Source organism: Colius striatus, chromosome 2 (genome assembly GCF_028858725.1).
Source record: "Colius striatus isolate bColStr4 chromosome 2, bColStr4.1.hap1, whole genome shotgun sequence".
NCBI classification, from domain to species: Eukaryota; Metazoa; Chordata; class Aves; order Coliiformes; family Coliidae; genus Colius; species Colius striatus.
In genome coordinates, this window is record NC_084760.1 from 101384045 (window position 1) to 101410243 (window position 26199).

The 26199-nt window shown below is 37.1% G+C and overlaps 1 protein-coding gene across 1 annotated transcript in view; it reads left to right on the forward strand.

Moving 5' to 3' along the window:
• PRKN (parkin RBR E3 ubiquitin protein ligase) overlaps positions 1-26199 on the forward strand; it is a 710202-nt gene that overhangs the window by 28369 nt on the left and 655634 nt on the right. The window lies entirely within an intron of this gene.

Consider the following 26199-nt stretch of genomic DNA (forward strand, 5'->3'; position numbering starts at 1 on the left):
GTGGTTGTAGCATGAAACTACAGATGGACTGTTTTTTATAATGAAGTCTTTTATTGTGGCTTATCTGCAGCACTTAAAATAGTAAGCATGCTGTTTTGCTTTCTGGAGAAACAAGTATTTTGTATGCTTGAGTAAAGTGTACCAAAGGACAGAACAAACCATGGTGTGTTTCTTCGGTTTGTTTTTTAAGGAGATGCTTGACTGTCCAGAGGAGGGGACATAAATTCTTCACTGACAGTAAAAAGGGAGGAAAAGGGAAACAGAAAGAAATAAATCTTTTTTTTTCCTGTAGTATTTGTGGTAAATAGAAGCTTCCCCCTCCTCCCTATACTTAGCCATGCCCTTGTGAAGTTCTTTAATTGCTGTGCAGTTATTATAATAATACAAAAGTAGCTGGGGGCAGGTGGGAAGTTTGTTATAATTATTCTAATCTTACTGATAAAAATAAATTCTAAATTAGAAGAGTGTTTATAAATAACAGGAGTTTTTAGGAAGAGGTTGTGCGTAATAAATGTCCTAGGCATGTAAAACCACCAGTAACAGAACATGTAGGTGTTCTGTAATCATCTGAATAGGCTGTAATATAGCTTAGGAGCAACCTGTCAGGTTCCTTAATCAGTTAATAATTTAGTACATGACTTTTCATAACCTGTTATAAACTATTTCTAATACCAGTCCTTGAGTGTGTATGGAGAATCAAGATACTAGTGTGAAAATTTCATAATTGTCAAAGGTGTTTACTCAACAGAGTTAGAGAAGAAATTCTGCTTGTTGAGACCACCTCTCTCAAGGAAGAGGCCGTTAACCTGCTCAGTTCTAGGAATTAGAGCTCTTCCCGACTTTCAAGTTTCAGGCTGGAGAATTTGAGTTCCATTATTTAAAAAGTAATGTTCCAGAAAATGAATCTTCTTGGATCTTCTGAATGTGCAAGTTGATGTCAATTTTCTAGTTCCTGCAGCAAATCTACTCTTAGTAACAGGCTAAAAAATATTTGTCTGCTGAAGTTCAAATTAGAAATTAAGTCAACTGTGGAGTCTGAACCTTTGTAAATAAATAAATATAGTTATATTTCATGTATATAATTGGAAACAAAGCTTAGGTCTTGGAAAACAGAAAGCATTTTAGTTAGCATTTTAGTTAGAGTGCCACTACCAGCTAAGTGGCTTCAAGTATGTATATGCAGGAAGGTTTAGCTGGCAGCAGTATCAGAGGTATTGTCACAATAAAACTATCTGTCAAAAGCAGATTTCACAGTCTACTTACATCAACTGTAATCTTCAAAAATATAAAACTATCTAAATAAATGATTTTGATGTTTCTCAGGAAATGCTCTGCCATAGGTCCAAGGCAGAAGCTACTCTTTGTTACAAATTCAGAGAACTTGTTGTAGAAGTTCAGAAATCTTCAGGTTGTCAGCAACGTTTCACTCATCTGATCAGTGAGAGAGGAGTAAACACAACTAACAAGTCTTTGTACTTACCTATTTTCTGCTGTGTCCTAGAGGATAATAAGTTGAAGAGAAACGTTATAATAGCCTTTATTCTGGTTGCCTCCGTCAATATTTATTTTCTTCTATGGAAATGACTATCTGTTTTCCCACATTACTTCTTTATTAGATGTTATTGACTCCTGCTAGTATTATGCCTATTTAAAGCCAGGGTTGCCATTGCTTAGGGACCAGCTTGGCATTAATTGACTGGCGGTGAGCATTTGGGAAAAGTTTTTACATTACTTGGTTTTGGGTGTTTTTTTTTGGTTTTTGGGGTTGTGGGTTTTTTCTTTGTTTGTTTGTTTTGTTTTGTTATTTTTCCACTTAGAAAACTCTCAGATTGAGATAAAGACGGTTTGATAACTTTTGCATTTCGAATTGTCTTCTGCATCCTGCTGGAGGAGAATGAGAGGCTATGTGAGGCTGAGCTGGCTGCTTGAGTTGACCTTACAACAGTGGGTTTTCCTCTGGAGCCATCATCAGATAAAACAGAGTAAATATTGGTTTTGCAGTACTAATAGTATATAATGCATGGAATTATGTGGTTTTAAACTTTCTTGACGAACAAAGTAACACATTATTGGACAGCAAAGGTTAATCTACCACAAGATAGCTATCCAAATGCATTTTTGTTCTTCAACAAGTATTCTTATTGCCAGGAAATCTGTTTAAACCATAAATAAACTAGCAAACAGGAAGACATGCATAAATTAAGCTGTAATGAAAAAAAACTCTACTCACTGATCACCAAAAGTGGCACTTAACATCAATTTTTTGAAAACAATAGTTGTAGCACCTCTGTTTTGATTTTATGCCTCAATAGGGAAGCAAAACTTGGTGGTGTTTTGGTGTGGGGTCTGGTTTTTTTTGTTAGTTTGTTTTGAGTTTTTCAGGGGTTTTTGGTGAGAACCAAAGAAAATGCTCAAAGTTTCCACATTTTTGGTATTTGTGAATCCAGGCTAAAAGACAAAATACTATGCATAATTTGGATATATACTTTATATCTTATTTACAGATTTTATGTTTTGAAACTGTTTTCAAAAGTGACTTGACTATTTCCATTAATCTATTGTAAAAACAGTATTCATGTAAAAGTATTATGTAGCCTGTAATCACAGGCAGTGCAAAGGTCACATTAGAAATATTGGGAGCTTCATCCAGCTTTTTGTCAGGGATTGGCAAAACAAAGTTCTGATGTTATAAAGCAGTAACGGCGTGTTTTACTAGAGCTTAAAATCTTTTTTTTTTTACTAACTCAACAGCAACAACTTCTAGTCATTATTGACTTACTTTGTGTTTGTAGCAGTGACCTAGAGGTGAAAGGCTGCACATCTCATTTCCAACTCTCTTAGCCATGTAGTCCTCCATAATTTAATTTGATGCAAAGCAATTATCAGCCAATTTATTTTCATTGATTGTGTTGTAGGACAGAAACATTCCTGTTACAGCACACAAGAACCTCTTCTTGGGAAGTCTTCCACCTGTATTCAGAACAGGCAAAGAAATGTTTAAAACTTTCTGTTGATATTAATTACCTTAGACATCAGTAGATACTATGTTTCTTGCTTTACATTTTGTATCAGTGTATTCCCTGTGACCTCTCTGAAGCAGTTCTTCTGTCCTTCTGTTGTCCCTTACTTTTACTTTCTTTTCATTTGTTTTAACACTTGCTTACTTTTTCCTTTCCCCACCTTCCCTGTGTCTTGAGTGTTTCAAGAAGCATAGGGAGCTGCTTCAGACAGTTCAGTGCAGGGCCACAGAGATGATGGAGTGGAGCATCTCCCTTATGATGAAAGGCTGGGGCTCTTTAGCTTGAAGGAGATTGAGAGGTGACCTCATTAATGTTTACAAATATGTAAAGGATGAAGCCAGGCTGTTGTCAGTGATGTCCAATTATAGGACAAGGGGTACAAGCTGGAACATAAGAGGTTCCAAAGAAACATAAGGAAATACTACTTCACTGTGAGGATGACAGAGTACTGGAAGGGACTGCCCAAATGAGTTGTGGAGTCTCCATCTCTGGGGACATTCAAAACCCACCTGGATGAGTTCCTCTGTGACCTACTCTAGGTGGTCCTGCTCTGGCAAGGGGATTGAACTAGATGATCTTTCAAGGTACCTTTCAACCCTTGAGATTCTGTGATCTTTTCCCTCCCCTTCACCATAGCAATATTGTCGATGGATGACTTTTCAGTCTTCGTCTTACACAGATTTTCTTTCTCTCCTTATTAATATCTGTCATATTTGATAACTTTGTATTTCTGTCCTCCTTGGACCCCATTCTCTAGTTTTTAATCTTACAATTCTCTGCTTCAGCAGTTATCTCAGCTGGTGCTGACAGTTTCCACTCCTTTGTACACCTGAGTTACACTTGTAGATGTCTCTCTAAAAAACTACATCTCTGAGTGTGCTGTTTAACCCAGGTGTGTGGTTACTTTTACTTGATCTAACAGGCATATAATTCAGAGCTTTTCAAATTGTTTCAGATTTAGTTTATAGCACAGTTGCCTATCTTCTCTAACTTATTAAGAACAAGAATATATACCACAGGAATTAATACTGGGATATAATTCCTAACAGTCTCTATATTAGGTGAGAAAAGTTATGTAGCATTTAAATGTAGAGTTTAAAAAGGATATTAAGAGTTCTGAAGTATTCTGAACAGTTTCAACTACTGTAAAATACTAATTAGTTTGGTGGTTATTGCAAACATCAATATCTCTTTCTGGAGTGTATTCACTGTTCATTGATACATTATTTTCATTCCAGATTTTTTTTAACATATTTTTATATGTGCATATTCTATTTGGAAGTAGTTTAGCTGCATAAGGACAAAAATGTAACTTAAATGAATCATAACTACTCATAAAATTAAACCAAACTGCTGAAAATGTTTTTATATGAGGACTTCCAGTAAAAGGTTTATTCTGAGTCTTGGTCTATAGCTCTTTACAATGGTGTCAATGAAAGTTGTTAGTTTTACTGTTGCTCTCTGATACAGGCAACTGAGAAATTCAGGTCATTGATTTCAGTAAGGGCAGTAGAAGATTCACAGGCTATTTGTGGGAATTTGGGAAATCTTTTCCACTGAAACAGTATTTGTTGATGGGAGGATTTAGGAGTCTTCTGCTTAGAACATTTCCCTGTTGATCTTGTACTTCACACTTCGGGGCAGATTGTTAAGCATGGCTACTGTACTCTTAAGAAGATACTGACCAAAGTTCTATGCTACTGTCACTTTTTTTGGTAAACGGCTGTTTGAACATTATTGTAGTTGTCCACTTAAAGTTGAATATTTTTTGAAGGTTCAAGAATGTTGTAATCCTCTCTAGAAATACTATCTGTTCCTCATTTTGTCTTTATATTTACAAATTGAAATAATTCATATGACAAAAATGCAGAAAATTATATTGCCTAGTGGAAACTCATAGTAATTTCCTATATTATAGTAGTTGATAAGTTTTCTGTGTATTAATACTGCTTCAAATTCTTCTAGAGCAATCTGGAGAAAAGTCTTCTATTTTGATGAGTTCTGGAAAGAGTTTTGTATTCATAGACTACAGTTTTGGTGTTAAAGGGGAGAAGAATTGATCACTGAAGGAGTTGAATAAGATTCTTGACCTGCAGAATTGGTTACCATGTTATAATAGAGATTTCCATAGAATTGTGGAATCATTGCTGTTGTAAAAGATCTTTAGGATCAAGTTCAACCACTAACCTCACACCGCTAAGACCACCACTACACCATGTCCTTCAGCACCTCATCTGCATGATTTTTAAATATCTCCAGGGATGGTGACTCCACCACCTCCCTGGGCAGCCAACGTCTAACAACTCTCTTAGGGAAAAAAATATTCCTGTTCTCCAGTCTAAACCTTCCTAGTGCAATTTGAGCCCATTTCCTGTCCTACCATTCATTACTTGTGAAAAACACTGATCCCCACATCACTACAACCTCCTTTTAGGTGGTTATAGAGTGATCATGTCTCCCCTCAGTCTCCTCCAGGCTAAATCCCAGCTCCCACAGTTGCTTCTCATAAGACTTGTTCTCCAGACCCTTCACCAGCTTCATTGCCCTGTGAACACTCTCTAGCACAATGTCTTTCTTGTAGTGAGAGGCCCAGAACCGAATACAGTATTTGAGGTGCAGCCTCACCATAGAATCACAGAATGGTAGGGGTTGAAAGGGACCTTTAGCGATCATCTAGTCAAAACCCTCTGCAGAAGAAGGTCCACCTAGATCAGGTCACACAGGAATGTATCCAGGTGGGTCCTGAAGACCTCCAAGGTAGGAGACTCCACAGCCTCCCTGGGCAGCTTGTTTCAGTCCTCTATCCTTCATTTCAATAGAGTACATCTACTAAAACAGCACTAGCACCTTTCTATGTTATTGCTTTTCTTGAAAAATATGTTACTGATGGGCAACATGGTGTTTGTTTGTTTGACTGTCTTACAAGAGTTAATGGAAAAGCTTTTGAGAACAAAACACCAGCCCAATTTTGCCAGTGTTCTGTCTCTAGGTAAGTTTGATAGTACCTTCAAAAGACAGTAAACATTTCTAAGGTATTCTTCCCAATATCCCATTCTAGTCTCCTTTTTTTAGTATCTCAGACTATAGTTTTCTTGTCAATTCCACCCTCGTGCCTTTCCAAGAGAGTTTTCTGTTTTCAGGTGTCGTGGTTTGGCCCAGCTAGCACAACAGCACCACGACAGTCTCTCGCTCGATGCCCCCATTCACCCCCACCCTCGTTAGGATGGCAGAGGCCCCAGCGAAATGGGAGTAAAAAGATAAGCAAGATTGTTGTGGATTGAGACAAGGGCAGAGAGGGCTCACTGCCAATTATGGTTCTGGGCAAAACAGACTCTAGTACTTGACTTAGAGAGGAAAGTAGGAAAGTTTATTCTACAAGAAACAGAACATAATAAAAGCAGAAAAAAGGGAGTAGGATGATGAGAAAATTACAATCAGCACTTCAAGATCTCCCTCCCCCATCCCTCCTTTCTTCCCGGGCCCAGCTCACTGCTCCTAATATCTCTACCTTCTTCCCCCTCAACGGCTCAGAGGGGCAGGGAATGGGGAATGTGGTCAGTTTCTCACAGATGGGCTCTGTCCCTGGCTCGGGGCCTTTAACGAAGTGAATCGCTGCCCCTGGTCCGGGGTCAGCTTTAGCAAAATGAGTCTCTGCCCCTGATATGGGCTCATTATCAAAATGAGTCTCTACCACTGATGCGGGGTCTTTAAATGAAAATAAATCTCAGCTTCACCAGCTCTCTCCATAGAATGCAGGGGAGTCTCTGCTCCAGCACACCTCCTCCTCTCTTTCATCACTGACCTTGGAGTCGGCATGTTTGTTTCTCTCACCGTTCCTACTCCGTGCACCACCACCAGCCAGAAGAAGGAAGAAGGGGCAGAAGAAGAAAAGAAAATGGAGGAAGAAACTTCCCCTTCCGGCTTTTTCTCAAAAAAGTGATCGTGGAGGCGTCTAATTGGCTCAGCCCCAGAAGTGGATCTGGCTCTGAGCTGGGGAGAGTTGCGAGCAACTTCTTACAGGAGCCATCTTTACAGCCCCTTCCCCCTTACCAGAAAAGGCTGTCATGTCAAGCCATGACATCAGGACACACCAGCTGGATATCATTCTGGAAGGCAAAGACAAACATTCAATGACATATTATTCCTCAGTCTTTGCCTCCAGTTTAGTATTTTTCTGAGACAGAGTTTGAAATTGTATTTTTATTTACTACGCATCTATTGAGTTTTTTCCTGGTACTTTTCTAATTGCCTTTTGAAGGCATATATAGATAAGGATAGAATTGATTGATTGATTGTGAGAGAATGTGATCATTGGAAACATGAAGGGGAGACTATTCTGTGTAACTAATGGCAACAGGGCATAGTGAAGGAAACCTTGATGTCAAAGAGGAAAAAAAAACCCCAAATCTATAGTTCAGCGTACTATAGAACTGAAATTGTATTCAGTTGTCTTCATAGTGTGTATCAGATGTATAAAAAAAAAAGTGTGGTATTTGATAAAGATGGATTGTTTTGCCTGCTTAGTGATTACAGTAGAGTATAAGAAAGGATGCAATGTTTGCTACCCAGCCTGTTATTACTACTGAGCTCTTGTAAGTAGAGCAAGGAATCACAGCCACCTCAGTTAACACGGCACGTGGAATTTTTTTAAGCTATCTAGTAATAGAGACTGTTATTTAATAAAATACTTTTATAAAAAGTATTTTTAAAAGTATTGACATTAAATCAGTGTCACCAGAGTAAGAGAGCATGATATGAAATCAAATATTTTGCCTTATACGTTATTTTCTTAGTTTATTAGTATTCCTTCATCCAGAGGCTTATGTTGAGTGAATCTTTAGGACAGTTTTGTTAGGTTAGGAGTCTTAAAATTCTGTAGTAGGAGTCCTAAGCAGTAGTGTGCAGAGAAGAACTTTATGTGAAATAATTTGAAGATCAGTTAAATATGTAGGAGAGAAATCAATTTATAACAGATAAGTAACTGCTTGTTAATGGATTAATTAAATAGCCTAGAGTAATCCCTTAAATGATTTCTAGAACAGGCTACATGAATTGACAGTCCTGTGATGGTTCTGAGTTATTGTTCTTTTTTCTCTGTGTATTTGAAATAGCAGACTGCATCATACACAATAACTCAATTTTACTGATAGTTTATTGGTCAATTAAGTTCAAGATACAAGCATTACAAGCTTTAGCAGTAGGTCATGGAAATGAAATGCAGTTTTCAGACACTTCATATCAATTCATAGTAATCATTTGCACATGACATTGAAATTATTATCTTGGTGTACTAATATATTGCATGCTAACTAATATATCTGTGGACTTTTTCCAGTATTATACTGGTCAGACATAATTATGTCCTCAAGTGACTAGGACTAGGCTTCAAAATTTGCCTACACACATATTTAAGGATCTGACTAAGTAAGAAAAAAGAATTACTAGTTTGTATGTAACTAGTAGCTTCATGGAAAAAAAAGATAGGCTGTTTAACTTGAAAACCATAACCATGTAACATAAAGGAGGAAACTCTTTTAGAAGCCAATGCTTTATTTCATCAATAATCAGAGGATTTGGTGTTATAGTAAGTAATGTTTTAAAAAGGAATGATCTGTATTTTGCTGTTAGTAATTTAAATATCAGGCTTATTCAAGGCAGTGTTAAAGATTATCATCTTGAGTTCTGGAGTCTCCCCCCAAAAGATAAATTGGTATAGATTTCATTATAGGTTGACCGTCCAACTACAAATATCTTCAAACAAATTAGTCTGTTTTACAAGATTGTTTTCAAAATATTGCAATTAATTTTGTCACACTTTATTGGTTTGTATGACAGCAGTAATTCACATAAATACTTGAAAGAAGTGACTGCCTGTTAATATTTCATGTTTGGTTTTCGTTCTGGTGCCAGATATACATTTTGTAGGAATATGCATGTAAAATGCTTCATGTTGCTCATATTTATATAGCATATGTTAGGAATAAATGACTAAAATTAATAGAACAATAGGGGTGTCAACTGGTGTGAGTCAGGTTCACTCTATGAAAGTATAGCTAACTTTAAATATATTACTATCACAGTATTTTACTATATATTTATTAACCTTTATGAAATTATAATATATTTTAAGCACTCTTATTTGCATATTTGCCCTATAATAATATATTGCCATTAGGGATCTTACATAAATAGGCATATTCTGAAAATATAATTTTCTTCAAATTTGGTTACTGAACATTAAGCAGACAATGAAAATCTTATGGTGGTTAACATTTGCTTTTATTCAATTAATGAATAATTATGAGAGCGCTTACTTAAGTGTAGTTATCTCTTCCTGTTTTTACTGGCTTCCAGTTCATTATGTTTCTAAATGAGTAATAATTCAAACCAAGGAATAAATGCCATTTGGGATTACACTTGATCATGACCCCCAGTCTGGCTCATCATTTCCAATATTTCTATCTTGTGGTTCAGAAGATTTTCAAAGTAATTGAATCTTTTCTTTTTTGTGACTGAGCTCCAAAGGGGCCCTTTTCAATTCCCCTGTTTTCTATTAAAACCATAAAATTAAAATTTTTATCCTAGGGCTTCTGTTAGTAAAATTTCTTTAGACACAAATTAAATATGAAAGCCTTCTAACTGGGAAAAAAAAAGATATTTAGTTTCACTTTACTAATTGAGTCTGATAAAAAACAGCTATTATAAAATTGTAGGCAAGGAAAGAAATTTGTGAGCTTGCCATTAAAAAAACCCAACCCCCAACAAAACAAAACTACTGCATTTCAAGCTATGGGAAGCATTGTTGAGAGTACTCTGTATAGTTGTATTGCTTGAAATAAGGTTTCCTTTAAAGATCTTATAAGATTTATAGGAATATCCAGCTGATTTGCCCTTCAAGATTAGTAACATTCATTTATTTATTTTTTACCTCAAAGGCAACTCAGTTCTGAATTGTGAAAAAGTATTCTCTGAATCATACTCTTCAACTTTTAAAGTTAATGTGGTTTAACTCTCTCTATGTGGGAAAGGAGACCACATTTCATGAGTTTCTCAGCGAGTACTCCTAATTTAGGTACCTGCTCAGTGCAAGTCGAGATGAGGGCACATTTGACAGGACTCTCTCTCCGACAAAGCACAGATCTCATTTATTGGTGCTAGACAACAATGAAGGAATATTTGAAAGAAAGGGTAAACAGCTTTTCTTTTGCTATCTTAAACTAAAAGATGTTCTTGATGCCCGTTTGACACAAAAAATAAACTGAAACCTTTATAGCTAACTATTTATAAGAAGATAATATATAAAGAAGTACTTTTGCTTTTTATGACAATGAGATCTTTTCAATGATTGATAAGATGCAATGGAATACATCTGTGTAACAAAGGCACTGAAATCTTTGGGAATAGTCTAGCCAGCTTCATTAAGAGGGCTTTAAACAGAAGGACTTGGGGGGGCAGCATGCAAAATGGCAAAGAGCATGCCATCCCATCCAGCTGGGGAAGACAGGCCAATGAGGCAAGGAGGTGGAATTACTCTCCATGTGAGAGAGCAATTAGAGTACATTGAGCTCTGCCATTCAGGTCAGGAATGAGGAGTGTGTTGAATGTGTATGGGTGAGAACTAAGAGGCAGGGTAATATGAGTGATACTACTGTGAGAATTTACTACAGGCCACCTGAGCAGTAAGAGGAAGTGGATGAGATCTTCTACAAACAGCTGAGACCTGCCTCACAGTCACAATCCCTGGTCCTCATGGGGGACTTCAACCATCCTGATATTTGCTGGTAAAGCCACACAGCCAAGTGCACACTGTCCAGGAGGTTCCTACAGAATGTTGATAATAACTTCCTGTCACAGGTGGTCAAGGAGCCAACAAAGAGGAGTGTGCTGCTGGACATTGTGCTAACGAATAAAGTAGTTCTGGCTGGGGATGTGAAGATTGAAGGCAACCTTGTCTGCAGTGACCATGAGATGGTAGAGTTCAAAATCCTGTGTGGAAGAAGCAGGACACCAAGCAAGGTTGCAGTGGTGGACTTCGTGTGAGCAGACTTTGGCCTCTTCAAAGACCTGTGTCCTGGTTTAGCAAGGAGCAGTTTTTGCTTGGTAACGGGGAGCGGGTTGCAGTGAAGACCCAGTAAAGAGTTTGTGGACTCTCCCCTGGCTCCTGGGTTCAGACCCACCTCCAGCCCGGCTGGGCCAATCTGGCGCCTCTGCGATCACTATTAAGGGGACGGGAATTTGAAGTGCTGGCAGGAGGTGTAAGAGTGATACAAGATGGAGGCGACCACGCGGGCCCTACAGCCAGAGAAGGAGGAAGGAAGGAGAAGCAATAGACCATAGACCCTTCTGCAAGCCTTAGCGAGAATGCAGGCTGTACCCCTGCAACCTATGGAGACCCATGGCAGGATTGAGAGCCACCAGCAGCTCCGTGTGAGTGAGCCCGGACGGGTGAGAGACTGTGTGGGGAGGCGGCCATGGCCCAGGCCATGTTGAAGCCTGTGGGCCCAGAGCAGCCCCACACGAGAGGCAGAGAAGAGCTGCAGCCTTTGGAGTGAGTGCGTGTCGGAGCAGCCCGTGCAGGGCTGCCGTGTGTAAGGTACCCCACGGACTTGCAGGGAGGACGGGTGTGGAGCCCACCTGTCCTGAGGAGGGGCAAATGGCAGAAGCTATCGGGAACAGACTAACTGAAACCCCTACTCCCTGCCCCCCTGAGCCGTTCAGGAGGGGACGAGGTAAAAACACTGGGATCAGGGCTCTGAGCCCGGGAAGAGTGGAGGTGTGGCAAGAAGGTGTTCTTAAAGGGCTGATTGGACTCTTCATTGTTGTATTACTCTGTGTTGGTTTATTTTGGTTATGTTTTCAGTTTTAAGGTTATGTTTTAGTTGATGTTGCGTTAAATTATTTTCTGTTTTCTTCCCCAAGCCAAGTAGCCTGATCTATTTTGTCCTGAATCTTAAGGGGTAATTAAGCCCTCCCTGCCCTTTGGCAATTCTCAGCCTCTTCCCTACTTGAGGCTAATCGTGGTCTTTGGTTCCCTGATGGGCCCTAAACCACGACAACCTGCTTGGAGGAATCTCATGGGACTGGACTCTAGATGGTAGGAGTCCCCAAGAACACTGGTTATTTTCAACCACCACTTCCTCCAAGCCCAAGATTGGTGTGTCCCCACAAGTAGGCAATCAAGGAAGGAAGGCAAGAGGCTACATGGATGAACAAGGAGCTACTGGAGCAACTCAAGGAGAAGAAAGAAGTCCATGGAAGGTGGAAAAAGGGTGTGGTTGCTTGGGAAGAGTATAGGAACATTGCCAGAGTTATGCAGGGACAAAACCAGGAAAGCCAAAGCCCTTTTGGGATTAAACCTGTCAAGGGAAGTAAAGGAAAAGAAGGGCTGAAGAAGAATGTGAGCCCAATGCTGAACAAGAGAGTGTCCTGGTGACAGAAGATGCAGAGAAAGCAGAACTACTGAATGTATTGTTTGCCTCAGTATTCACTGCCAAGACCAACCCTTGGGAAGCCCAGTACCTGGAGGATAGTCTGGAGAATGGAAGACCTGTCCCTTGATGGATGAGGATGAGGTTAGAGACCTGTTGGGCAAGCTGGACACCCATAAATCTGTGGGACTTGATGGGATGTAACCACGAGTGCTGAGGGAGCTGGCTGATGTGGTTGCTAAGCCACTCTCCATCATTGAATAATCATGGAGCACAGATGAGATGCCTGAGGACTGGAGGAAGGCCCATATCACTCCAGTCTTTAAAAAAGGCAAGAAGGACGACCCAGGAAACTACAGACCAGTCACTTCCATCCCCGAAAAAGTGCTGGAACAGCTTGTCCTGGATGTCAATGTCTAAACACATAAAGAAGGTGAGTCAATATGGATTCATAAAGGGGAAATCCTACTTGACCACAGTAGGATTTCCCCTTTATGAATCCATGGTGATTTCCTTGCAATTTTTGCTGTACATAGGTGACCTTAGACTGTTTGTATCTTATTTCACTTTGGATATCCATATTTAAAGACGTAGCCATTGCCTAAATGCAGAGACACCCTAGCATGAAAGTCTTGTTGCACTAGACCCTGTTACACTAGACTATTAGTGTGAAGAAGGAATTATATTTGTGTTGCTTGAAAATGTTTAGATTTTTGTTAATAATCTATAGAACCAGTGCACTCGGGAAACAAATTTTATCCAGAATGAGGACATAAATTACTATAGAAAATTTCATATTTGCAGGAGGAAAATTTATTTACTCATTCTGAGGGATGAAAATTAGAGATTTTTGTTATGTGGTTTAGGTTGATATCTTGTTTTGGTTTTTTTTCAACTAACACAGTATGTTACTCAAAGTAAAATTCTTTCTGTGCAAAATCTGCTCAGAAGAAACCCTAGAACATTAGTCTCAGTGTTGCTGCCAGTGACTATCAGATCTAATGATGCCACGGAACAGCCTACAACTTTTTTTGCAACAAATTTATGGACATTAATGCTTGAAGAAGGTAAATTTTCAGGTGTGTTTGAGAAATATTTATTTACTGACATAACCATGCTCTACACATGCCAGAAATCTTGTTAACTTTATCAATGATCTGTTACTTGAATTCAATTAAAAGTAATTTTGTGATTATTTGGAGATATGTGCAGATAATATAGCTTATCAACTGTAGATTTCTGTTTCTCTTAGTTTCAACTACAGCTTCTTGAAATGCTACTAAGTATTTAAGTGTTTCTGCCATGTGAAAGGCAAGTCACAACTTCAACGATGGGTGAAATGTTACATGTTTATAATAATCTTAAAATTTGTCACATATTTTGGAAATTGAGGAAGAAAAATGCCATTAAATACTAATTTTCTAAAAAACATTTTGATGAGAGTATATATGAGTTTCCTTCCTCATTTGTCATTGTGTAGTATATTTTTAGTTTTATAATGTGTGTGATAATGTTTTACTTTCACTAGCTGAGGTAGGTTTTCAATTTTAACTCCCCATTTTTTTAGTATTACATTTTGAGTTTCAACTTTTTCTTGGGCTTTTGAAATTGTGTTTCAGAGAAGTAGTACATCATCATGACACCTCAAATCATATGGTGAACTTCTACCTCTTCCTAAGTTAATGTAGGAGCCACGTTTTACTCATTGTTTCATATAGTGATTTTTAATATGAAAATTAATGTTGAATTTCAGGTTTTTGTATACTATAACTAAATACTAGGGCTGATTCAGTGTAATGACTTGTATAAGGGTCACATCCTGTTTTTACATACATATACTTTGTATGTAAAGCAGGGTATGAAGCCGTTTATTGCTGTCTGGAACTATTTAATAGGAAGATACATGGCAAAGTGGAACTCTTCTCACAGATACACAGTAATAGGACAAGAGGTAGCAGGCACAGTTGTACAAAGTGAAGTTATGTTTTAGGGAAAGAATAATCACAAGAGTACCCAAACACTGGAACAGCCTGTGGCATCTCCTTCTGTGATATTCATACCTTGATTGTACACAGCCCTGAGCACCCAGATTGAGATTGAATTAGGCATTGCTGTTGGCTGACACCCATATTAAGGCTGCAAAATACCTTCCTAACTCTGTAATTCTGTGACTGAACCCAGGGTCCTCACTAGTCATGGTGGTACTAGGTGTCTATCACACTGTCTCTATTTTTTGTCCCTGTCTGTCTTTGATATTGGGCTGTCATACATTTAAGAAAGCTGGTTTAGAGAACAATGCAGGAAATGGAAGGACTAATTCATCAGTTCATACCTAAAATTCACGTGGAAAGGAACTGGAAATTTAATAGAAGTAAGGCTGACAGATCTATCTCAAGAATCAGGCATAGAGCGCACTGTTTTTGCTGTTGGTAACACTGTGTCCATATCTTAGAAAGCATAATGTATTCTGGGCCACAGCTTTGTCTGTCAGACAGATGTCTAATAGTATGTTTTCTGAAGAAACAAGCACAGCAGGGCCACTATGGAAAAAAGGCAAAATGAAGAGTGCATCTTAGAAGTGCCCTCACTTCATACAGTTAGAGGACAACTATTGTTATTGAGTGTCTACTCAGGCAGTAGTCTTTAAGGTAAAAGCTTACAGACAACACTGAAGTCAGTTCCCTGGTTCATCATGCTCAGCTAAAGAAACTGAACGGTGTGTGGGAGTTGGGTCTCACCCCAACACATGGTACTGGGTCCAACAGCTCATCCAGGCATGGCTTTAGCTAGTGGGGTAGAGCTGAGTCACTTTTAGGCTCTATAAGAGGCTACAAGCTGCTGAACTGTGAGAGGGTACAGCCAGCACACTCTGCAGGCAAACATAATACATTCTAGGACCCTTCTGTTTTGTTGTTTGCCTTTGTAAAACCAAAATCATAGAGTCATAGAGTGGTAGAGTTAGAAGAGACCTTTAGAGATCATCTAGTCCAACTCCCCTGCAGAAGCAGGTCAACCTAGATCAGGTCACATAGGAACATGTCCAGATGGGTGTTGAAGACCTCCAAGGAAGGAGACTCCACAACCCTTCAGGGCAGCCTGTTCCACTGCTCTGTCATCCTCACAGTGAGATAGTTTTTTCTTATATTTAAGTGGAACTTTTTGTGTTCCAGCTTCATCCCATTACCCCTTGTCCTGTTGCTAGCAACAACAGAAAAAAGAGATGCCTCAACCTCCTGACACCCACCATTTAGATATTCGTAAATGTTAATGAGATCTCCCCTCACTCTCACAGACTGATAAATACTGTCAGTAACAAGTCTGTAAGACATTATGAAAGACAAGTGAAAGTTGCATCAGTGTAAATAAATCTTTTTAGATAACCTTTTAATTTGGTGTCACTCCCATCTGCTCATTTCAAAGTGGATTAAACTGAAAAAGTATATCTTTTGTGCATAGAAAGGCTAGGGGAGAGGGGGGTAGGGGGGTATAATGTAAGACAAAGACAAGTCTTGCACCACAGAAGCTCTAACCATCACATTCACAAAAGCTATTGGACTTAGTGCTTATAGTTTTCAAATACTTATCTACAACAGTGAAACACTTGGTTTGGAATGCTTTGTCACATTAATTTCTTTGAAGTCAAAATACTCTGGAGCACCATACTCTTTAGAAACTGTTTGCAAGATTGGGATTTTATGAATATGATCTTGATAAATACTAGTTTTATAAGTTAAATATGAAAGCATTCTCCCAAAAGGATGATGACTTTGAACAGTGGCCGTTGTGTGTATGTGTGTTCAATGTGAGGAACAAAGTTGGAACACAGACTTCTTATAACCTCCTGTCAGCAGCTGTTCAAATATTGTTCCTGTGCTTCCAGCCCCACAGAGAATTTGGCTTACAAATATAAACACTGTTAAGTTTGCACATGGTCTTTTTGCTAAAAATAACAGCTGCTGGTAAGTAATATGATAATATACTATTCTTTTTCTAACTGATGACTGTAAAGTTTTCATGGAGCCATTGGCCAACCGATGCCATCTTGTTTGGTTACTCAATCAAAACTTTTCAGAGATTGTTTACAAAATGAAATTATTAACTTGGTGGTCTTACTGCAGAAGTTGAGCTAGCTTCTGCAAATCTTGATGAGAAAGCTGGCTTACAGGCTACAGGGTCAGTTACTATGCTGTGAATTTTTTTTTTCACTATGCTTGGTGAAATGTTGCCAAGAAAAAAAAAAAGGTGCCATTTCAATGGATGTGTGACTGCTATGTACATAGGAACTAATCAACTACAATAATACAAAATCATTCAAATGAAACAAAACAGACTGCAGAACAACAATGTTCAAAGAAACCCTGGAAACACCTTTGCCTTTAAATAGTTTTTAAAATAAAATAAATATTCATGAACCTGTAAAACATTTATTACATGAAATTAGGGCGAACATAAAATCTTTACACTTTCTTGGAAGCAATGTTAATGACTAGAAAGTACTCAAGTGACTGATAAACAAATAATTAAAAGACTTAAGCAAGGCAATATATAAAAGGGAAAAATACCTCTTTTGATATTACATTGTTCTTTATCTTATTCATAGGATTTCAAAACAATGCTGCATGAAGGTTTTTTTTAATCTATGTTTTTTCCATGTTATATTTCAAGAAAATATCTATAGTTTGTGTCTGCTGCTAAAGATTTTCAGCTATTTACTTGTAAAGTAGTTCACCAGTCTAATAGATCTCTGTCAGAAAGTATTTTGTGAACAGTAACCTACAATTAGTACTTAGAAAATAAAATAGTCTTGAAGAAAAAACATTTTTTTCCTCCATGTAATTTAATTATTCTTCATTTGGGAGAGCTAATAATTTTAAGTGTTTGTACAAGACTTGTATGTAATAATGTTTTCGATTTATATCAAGATTTCATACTGAAAGAGACAGTGAAGAACCTGATTTCATTTCTGACTCCTTTGTTGTCTGAAAATGCTTTATAAAATTTGCTTCCAAATAACCATTGTAGCATTTTGGACTTTTTTCTTGAACTAGAGAACAAGGAAAATTACTGGACTGTAACTTTTAATACTGAAGTAAGAGGTAAGAAAAAACCCCTACATTACTAGTAGTCAGAGAATTCGGGATTTGAAATGTTTAGAATGAGGATTATTGGAAACATCTTCTTGAATTATGCTTATGCCACATATAAAACATAAAACAGTGAAACTATGAGTAAAGAGCTGTGCTTAACATTTACACAGGAAGAATTTGCATGTTAGCAAGCACTTTGTTGATGGCCACATTGAAATATGAAGTAATTCGTATTATAGCTGATAGTAGCTGGGAGCAGGTCTTGAAATCTGCTGTCACAGTGTTATTTTCACGTACAGTAAATTGAATTGTATGTTATCAAATTTACTGCATTGGCTCAGTTTTCAGGTTTTTTTTTTTTCAAATCTGTTGTCCTCTTTTTTTTTTTGTTTTCAAATGATTGCCTATATTTGAGGTAATAAATGTTCAGCATAATAAAACCAAACTTAATTCATTTGTTGAATATCTCACCATGTTCCTCAAGTACTGTTTTAGACACAGAGCCATAGATTATTCTGCTGGGGGGGGGGGGGGGGGGGGATGAGGCAGTGGATAGAGGTCAGAGCATTTCCTTAGAGACACTTCAGTACATCTGGAGATGGGGAAAATGATCAAACTTGAACTTTCCCAGTGAGATGGGCAGAGAGCCCTCAAATACCAAAAGTCTTACAACATTTACAGTGAACATTAGTTTCAGTTCCATGGAAGTACAACTCCAAGGAACTCGTGAAAGCACATTCTGAAAACTTCAGACAGAATAATGCAGCAGCCTAAAGCTTTTCCAATATATCTGCAGGACACCTTTATTTCAAATCATAAAGATATGGGTATGGGTGTTTCAGACTCACTTGTCCTTGCTCTTTTTTTCTGAGTTACAGGGATTACTTCTCAATTAATGAAAACTACATCATATAGGAGACTATTTATGTTTATATCATGTCCTGAGTAGAGATGTTCTTACTAAACAAAATGCACAAGCAATGTAATTCAGGATAGGTGTTTTTAAAATTCTTTGCTAGAGCTAGAAGTGCTGTATTTCTGAGTATACAGTGTATTAAAAATTGAGCTGAAATGAACTTTTAACACTTAGGTCACCAGAGTTTCTGAATTAATTGGGGCTTTTTTTTCAGTATGGAGATATAATATTTTTTTTACTTCTATCTAAATATGAAAATTTATAACATTAATGCTCCTAAAATTCTACAAAAGAACACAGAAAGCAAACAGTCTAAATCTTAAAAGCTAGCATCCATGTAGAGATGGATTTAAAAGATTACATAACCTAATGCAGAAGAACATGTATGTCTTCTTCACTATAAACACTTTGAGTGGGGAAATGACAAGCAGATTTGGAGCTGCAAACATTATATATAAGTCTGCAGGCATAAATTAAGACTGAGATGCCATTTCTAATATCTTATTGAATTTTAGAAATGTGTTTTAGTTGTCTAAAAGAAAACAAAGAAGCAATGAAAAGCATACTTTAGGCACTTTCCTATCAGTAGAATAATATATGATTTTTGGTTAAAGTTTACTCTGACATCTCTCAGAAATCAGACTTACTGGAGATAGAGATCTGTCTGATAGACAAAAGAGCTGCCCAGAATATAGAATGTTTTCTAAGAGATGGACACAGATGTTATGAACAACTAAAATAGTGTGCTTTATGCTGTCATCAGAAATAACGTATTTGTAATGATAATGAAATGGTAACATGCCCCAAATAGATAAATGAAAGTTGAATATTTTTTAATCTAGCTCTGAAACTGTTGTGTTCAGTATCTAAAAAAAAAAAAAAAAAACCCAACAAACTAACTATTTTTACTTATTTTTTTCCTTATACCTTGAATTTCCCTGAAGTTTTCCCTTTTATGCTCAGGAACCACTGTTATTCACTTTATCCCATGAAATCTGATTATAGGCCTCCAGGGCTCTGATATGATGCAATGATGATGTGTTTTCTAGCATTTTACATTAAAGACTAACTTTAATATATTGCTTTTCATAAAATTGTATCCCAAGACCCTTTAGAGTATGACCAATTGCAAGCCATAAGACAGTTTGTGCTACACATCATGGAAAAGACTTGTTTAAATTCATTGGATGGTGAGGAAATTAAAGCATTCATTGCACATGGCCAATAAATAGCATTTTCATTTATTAAATAGTTACATTATCTATTTCTGTAGCTCTAAAGCCTGCCTGTGTTACTTTCAACAATGAAAGGTGACAGCAAATCTACTTTTCTGAAATAATTAGCACATTCATCAGGGCATATTAAGCAATTCCAAATTACATTTTCTTGTAGAGGTTTTTTTTTTTGCAGTACAACTGAGAATCAGCAAACTCATAAATCACAAAGACAGCAGAATGCACTGAGTACTAGCCAAATAGGAACTAAACACTTCCTCAGAAAAAGTAATGAAAAGAAATAGCATTTTGTTAAGTAAAATGGAGAAACATTAATAATAAAATAAAGCATGATAGAAAGCTCTATTGTCAGAATGCCTTTGAGATATAGCATAAAAATTGCACTGCTGCTGGACAAGAATGGTCCTTAAACTCCCAGTTTTATTCCTATAGTCACATTTATACTTCTTTCAAGAAATTGTATTGATGAGTTTATTCCTAGAGGGACAATATTGCTGCACTTGATTTGAATCTTACGAAGTCTATTTTTCCTTCTCGCAAAGTAAGAAAATGAGAAGAAAGGACAGGAAGAGGGAGGAAAACCAACAGAGCGGTTACTTAACAAAAGCTTTATTGCATTGTAAATTTATAGGTTACTGAATTAAAAAATATTCCCTTCTGTTTTAAGTTAAAGCCTTTAGAGATCATTTAATCTAACTCACTGCTTGAACCAGAGTCAGATTACTCTAAGTTTTTTGTTGCTTCCAGTAGGTAGAAATGGTGTTTGACCACCCTCATGGTGTATTTTTTTTCCTTTTTATCTAGTCAGAATTTTCTATCTTCCAACTTATTGCCTCTTGTCCCATTCCTGAGTGCCAATGAGATGATTTTGGCTGCATTGTCTCTGTGCTCTTCCATCAGGAAGCTGAACACAACAGGAAGATCCATCCTGAATCTCCTCTAAAGCTGAACAAAGCTACTGCTTCATCTTTACACAGTGTCTTCTACTGGGCTTCCTCCTTTACATCCTTTTTTAAGACTTGAAAGCCCAAAGCTGATCACAGATTTGTGACTTCAGATACAGTCTCAGAAGTGATGAAGATCAGGGAATTATCACTTTTCTGACTTATGGCTAGGTTATTGCCACTGGATTTCTGGGATACAAGATCACATTGCTAACTCATGTTCAATTTACTGTGCACCAGGAACCTCAGGTCTTTTCTAGTCAACTCGCTTACAGACTACACTGTAATTGAGTTATTCTGTCCCAGACACAGGGCTTGTTTACCTTTGTTGAACTTTGTGAGATTTTCCAGTTTCTTCAGACTGCCCCTGCAGGATAGAGACTGCTCTGTGCAGTTTATCTGGGCTGTTTATCACTTGTTCCCAGATAAAGCTTTGTGCATGTGTGCAACTCCTTTGCAAAGATTGAGTCCTCAGATCCTCACCCTCCCAGCCTATCTTTCCTGAAGCCCTCGTATCCATTCCTTTCAATACTCCAGTCATGTGAACTATGCGTCCACATGCCTGTAGTCCTAATGAGATCATAGCACTACACCCATGCACAGATTTCTCATTCTTCCTGTGATAGTGTAATTATGTAGAGGAACTTGAGATGAACTTTTAGTGATGCTTTCAAAAGAGAGATGCTTGAGATGAACTCTCAGTGATTCCTTCAAAAGAATTGGAAGAGCCTGCCTCATCATGTTCTCCTCTGGTCTTTTTCTCCTTGCCCTTGCACTATGATAAGCTTTCTCCAGCCTACTTAGTTGAAAGACCTTCTCATCAGGTCAGTGAGTCTGTTCTCTTTATGTCTTGAGGTAGATCCTCACATAGTGTAAAATGACGTAGCTATGCAGACAGGAAGGGACTTCTGCTATTTTACAGCACTTAGGAAAACGATGGTTTAATTTCTAAGGCTGGTATTCACTGCATTATTAACATAAAGTGTAATCCAGCAATTACATTCATCTGATTTTATTCCAAACTGAAAATGTAGAGCTCAGGATTAGAGATGTTCTAATTTGAGTTTGACTAAAGTTGATAATGATAGGAATACAATAGCTGCTTAGTGTTGCTAATGCAATCAGTCTGTGCTATGTGTTGTTTCACTGTGACTACTTTGTGCTGAGCTAGATTAACTCAGGAACTGATAAATCTCATGGAAATTATTTCACCTAGCTGTAGTGAAACTGAACATTTAGTCTTTTTAAACCTACTCATGCAATGTTACCAGCTTCCAGCTTTTATCGAGCATATGCATCTAAAGAAAATACACCTTTATACTCTATGGATGTGTCTATTTCAACCAAAAATTCTAAAAGTCTTTTATCTACATTGCCATCTTTTAGTTTATAATCTTTTTTCATAGGAAAGACTAAAACTGGTTCAAGTTTGTGAACTCGTTGTCAGGGAATTTATTTGAAAACTGAAATCAGGATTGTGATTCCATGTTTTACTTTTTATTAATAGTCTCATACTTCATAATGAGGCCATCCCAAAACTGTTAATCTAAATAAAGTGATTTTGTTTCCCCCAGCACATTGCTAATTAACCTAATTTTGGTCATGCTGTGGGATGGAAGTAAAGCAGATAGGACAAAGATAATACTTCCTCATTAATTGGCTCATGCCACAGGCGGCCTTTTTGCAATGAAGTCAGACTTCACTGTTTCAGACTGGCATTGATGAACCCTGCTAAGACACTGAAACAATCAGTTGAAAGAGTAAAAGAAAATAGGTGTAACTGTGCTTGTGGCTAGAGTGCTAGCAGTAAAAATGTCTCATCTGGATTCTTTACTTTGCTCTACAGGAGACATGGCTTTGGATTGGATTTGTTGGAGTTTTTACCCACAACATAAATATGTTCTTGTCTTGAAGGATTTTACTGTTTCCTCAACAGCTGGTTCTAAAGTAGTTCTGAAAGGTGCCTAATACTCTGGTGCCCCATATTTTTGCAGTGGGAGCCATGTAAATAACTGAGATAGGCGTCAGGAAGGTGTTCTAAGTGTGCTTTTTCAGATTGCTGTGAAAAAAACAACTGGAACAAAGTCTCACCTTTGCTGACATTAAGGATTACTGGGGAAAAGGAATCTGTTTAGAAATGGAGCACAGAACACTGACTTAGAGGACTTAAACGTAGGAGAAGAAAAGATTACAGAACAGCTGGTTGAGAATCTTCTGAGCAGATGTTTTTTTTTCAGAAATTATTTGACCGTTGAATAACACTTTAATAATAGATTTTTCCTTAGCTCTGTTGAATTTATGGTCAAAATATAAAGATAAATGGTAACTCTATCCAAGAAAAAAAACATGAGCGTAATGTTCCCTTCTTCGTCTCTTGCAGACTACAAACTTATATATTGTTAGAGTTTCCCATAGGAAATGCATATGTTAACTATCACTTTGTTATTTTTGTTTCTTTCCTCCTTCCCTCTTGTCAAAGCATTTCTCTCATAAATCCTAGATATTGGAAAGAGAGGAATAGCCAAAATTAAGGTAAGACTGAACTCTGCCTTGAAAATTGTAAAGTATAAGAATTTAATATGAAATGTTATGTGATGGCAGAGGAGATTCTAAGGTGTGTGAAGGTGATATTTGGAGAACTATGACAGAATTTTAGTTGTGATGGCTTAGATATTACAGATTCACAGAATGGTTGAGTTTGGAAGGGCCCTCTGGAAGTCTTGTTGTCTAACCCCACTGTTCAAGAAGGAACACCTAGAACAGGTTTCCCAGGACCATGTCCTATGAAGTATGAAGATGTTCTTGTCTGAGAATGACTTAAAGCCAATTTTTAAAAGTCTTGTCTTCTAGTTAGCGATTTTGGCAAGCGAAACCCAGAAGTCCAACTGGGGAACATTTGTTTAACAGTACATCTAAACTAGTTTGGGTTTTTGGTTTTTTTAATTTGTTTTATTTTTACTGGGATGATGTTTACAGGACTGCTACTAGAAGAATATCTGAACAATTTATTCATTTTTGAAAATTGATTTCTTAAACAAAATAAACATAGGAAGGAGAAAAAGTGTATGCATAATATAAATAAACTAGGCAAAGTCATTCTTAGCTGTTGGAATTGTAGATCTGAATTTGCATAATCAGTTGTTAATCAAAGAGTGGAACTTCAAGGCTCTTCTGAGCTGCAGGGTGGTTAAAAAAGGATTTTACTTATTCTTTTAGTTTAGTCTAGTTAGCAAGAATGCCTCAGCTGTGTTCTGCGAGTGATTGTAGTTTCCATAATTGATAGTTATGTTAGAATTCTTATACTGCAAAAGCAATAATTAAGATTTAAACTCTAATACATGGATGGTGAAGTATTGTTGGAAGCAGATGCCCTAAATTAGACATGGCTTCTACAGAATGGATCATTAAAAAATGCTAATTGCTTTCTATATAAAAAAATCATTGTTGCATCATTTTAATGCTTGTCAGAGTATATGCCCAGGGCTATGTTGTTGCTACACAGCCAGTGAAAATTCTGATGCAAATATGACTGTTTTCAATATTTGCAACTTTGCATTTTAAAGCAGTGCAATGTGTATGGCTGTAGGTTTTCCTCAGTCAGATTTTTGTTTGAGAGAAGTCTCTTTACAGAATTAAATTGTAAAAGGTATCCTTTGCAATTCAATCCATTAAGCGTCATCAATACTAAATACGTTTGCTCTGATGAGGTTGAAAAGATGTGAAAGGGACCAACCATACTCATGAGAAAACATACTCCGGGTAATAATAACCAGCAGCAGTAAAATTGGTACAGCAATTTGAAGGTAATTAGCCAACAGGACAAAAAGACCATATGGTCAGGTATTATGCATTACTTATTTTTCATTAGAGACTGAGCCTTTTGTCTAATTAACTTAGAGTTTGGGTTTTTTTTTAATGCAGTATGTATCATACTAAAATAAAGTGTAATTTATTAATATAAAGATGTCAACATGTTTGGGTTATTTTGGGCTACGTTTTCTCTTCCAGACGCAAAAACTGATGTAATTTCATTTTGCATTTGATTTCAGGTAGCGGGAGACTATCAAAGTATACTTTAAGGTTTCTTTCTAGTATGTTAGCATTGACTAGAGATATAGATTTGCCTATTACCATGATAATTTCAAGATTTTAATTATACAATTATTCACAATTTTACAATTGGATTTCAGAATTTGCTTAGGCCATTACAGTATATCTGATGATGGTGACTAAAGGGGAATGCAGAAGTGTGATGTCAGAAAAATAGATATGCTTTCAATGGACATAGTAAATATACAAGAATAGATCACAGTCTGGTACCTGTTACAATTAAGGCAGCAAGGAAGAGGTGTTTCTAAAACATCTACTTGTTGTAGATGTTTTATGTAAATGTATTTTTTACATTCTATGAATGTAAATTTCATAGAGCCTTCTACATATGTGTTACCTGGGGGAGTTTAAGTGTTTGTGTCAGCTTTGCTGTTGTAAAATCTGAGGTTAGTTATGTGAAAAAACATGGCTTAACTGAGCTGGGATAGCAGCAAGAGATGAGCTATGCATGTGTAACTACAGGACCAGGTTATCACTAAAGTAATGGGATGCTGACATCTGTTTTTAAAAAACCCACCTTTGTGCTTTACGTGAGATTTCAGGATATCCTGTCACATAGAGACTTCTGGAAACAGTTCTTCTAGACTAGTCACCATCATGGAATGGTGTGAGGCCTGAAGAGCTTCAGTTGGCTGGTGAGCTGCATTGCATAGTGTTCTCAGTAGGACTAAATAGGTTGAGTGACAGCATCATGTTGACAGGACTGTACTGTTCCATAACTAATTTATCAGGTCCCTGGTAATGAAATCTGTGAAATAATGGAATTTTTTTTAATGGAGAGCAAAATTATTGTAAAAGAAAAAAGCCTTGCATAAATTAGCATTTCTTAGACATCAGGCAATGTTTATACTTGATGGGAGTTACTGTATATTAACAAACATGTGCAATGAACCCTCTGTTTCCCATGCAAGAAAATGTCCTCAAAACATGTTGACTTGACACCCTGAAATTAAACTGCTCTGCCTTAACAGTACCTACAATCCAATACAATTTCTAACAAATGAATATAGGGACACCTGATCCTGGCTTGAACCATATATTTCACTTGATTTAAAAGTTTAAATTCTGTTTATTTGCAGTTAAACCTCTTAATTCTGAAAGAAGAGACAAGAATCACATTTTTCATGTCTGTAATGAATTAATTTATATTACTTTTTTATTAGTAGTGGAGCAGTGACCATACTGATAGGAAGGTTTTTACTCCAAAACATGTACTTTCTTCATGAATAGCTGCACATATGTATTGTTTACATGTATTTTTATGTGTGATGACGGGGTGAATTATTTTATAGGTCACAATGAGTAACAAAGAATTAAAGCCTTGTTCCAAAAAGATAGGAGATACTCAAACAAAACATTAGATTTGGTTAGGTTAGAATTATATGTGTGGTAGAGAAAAAATGCATCAGTTTTACATTCCCAATAGAGATTGCATACTCAAGTAGGGAAGGATCCAAGA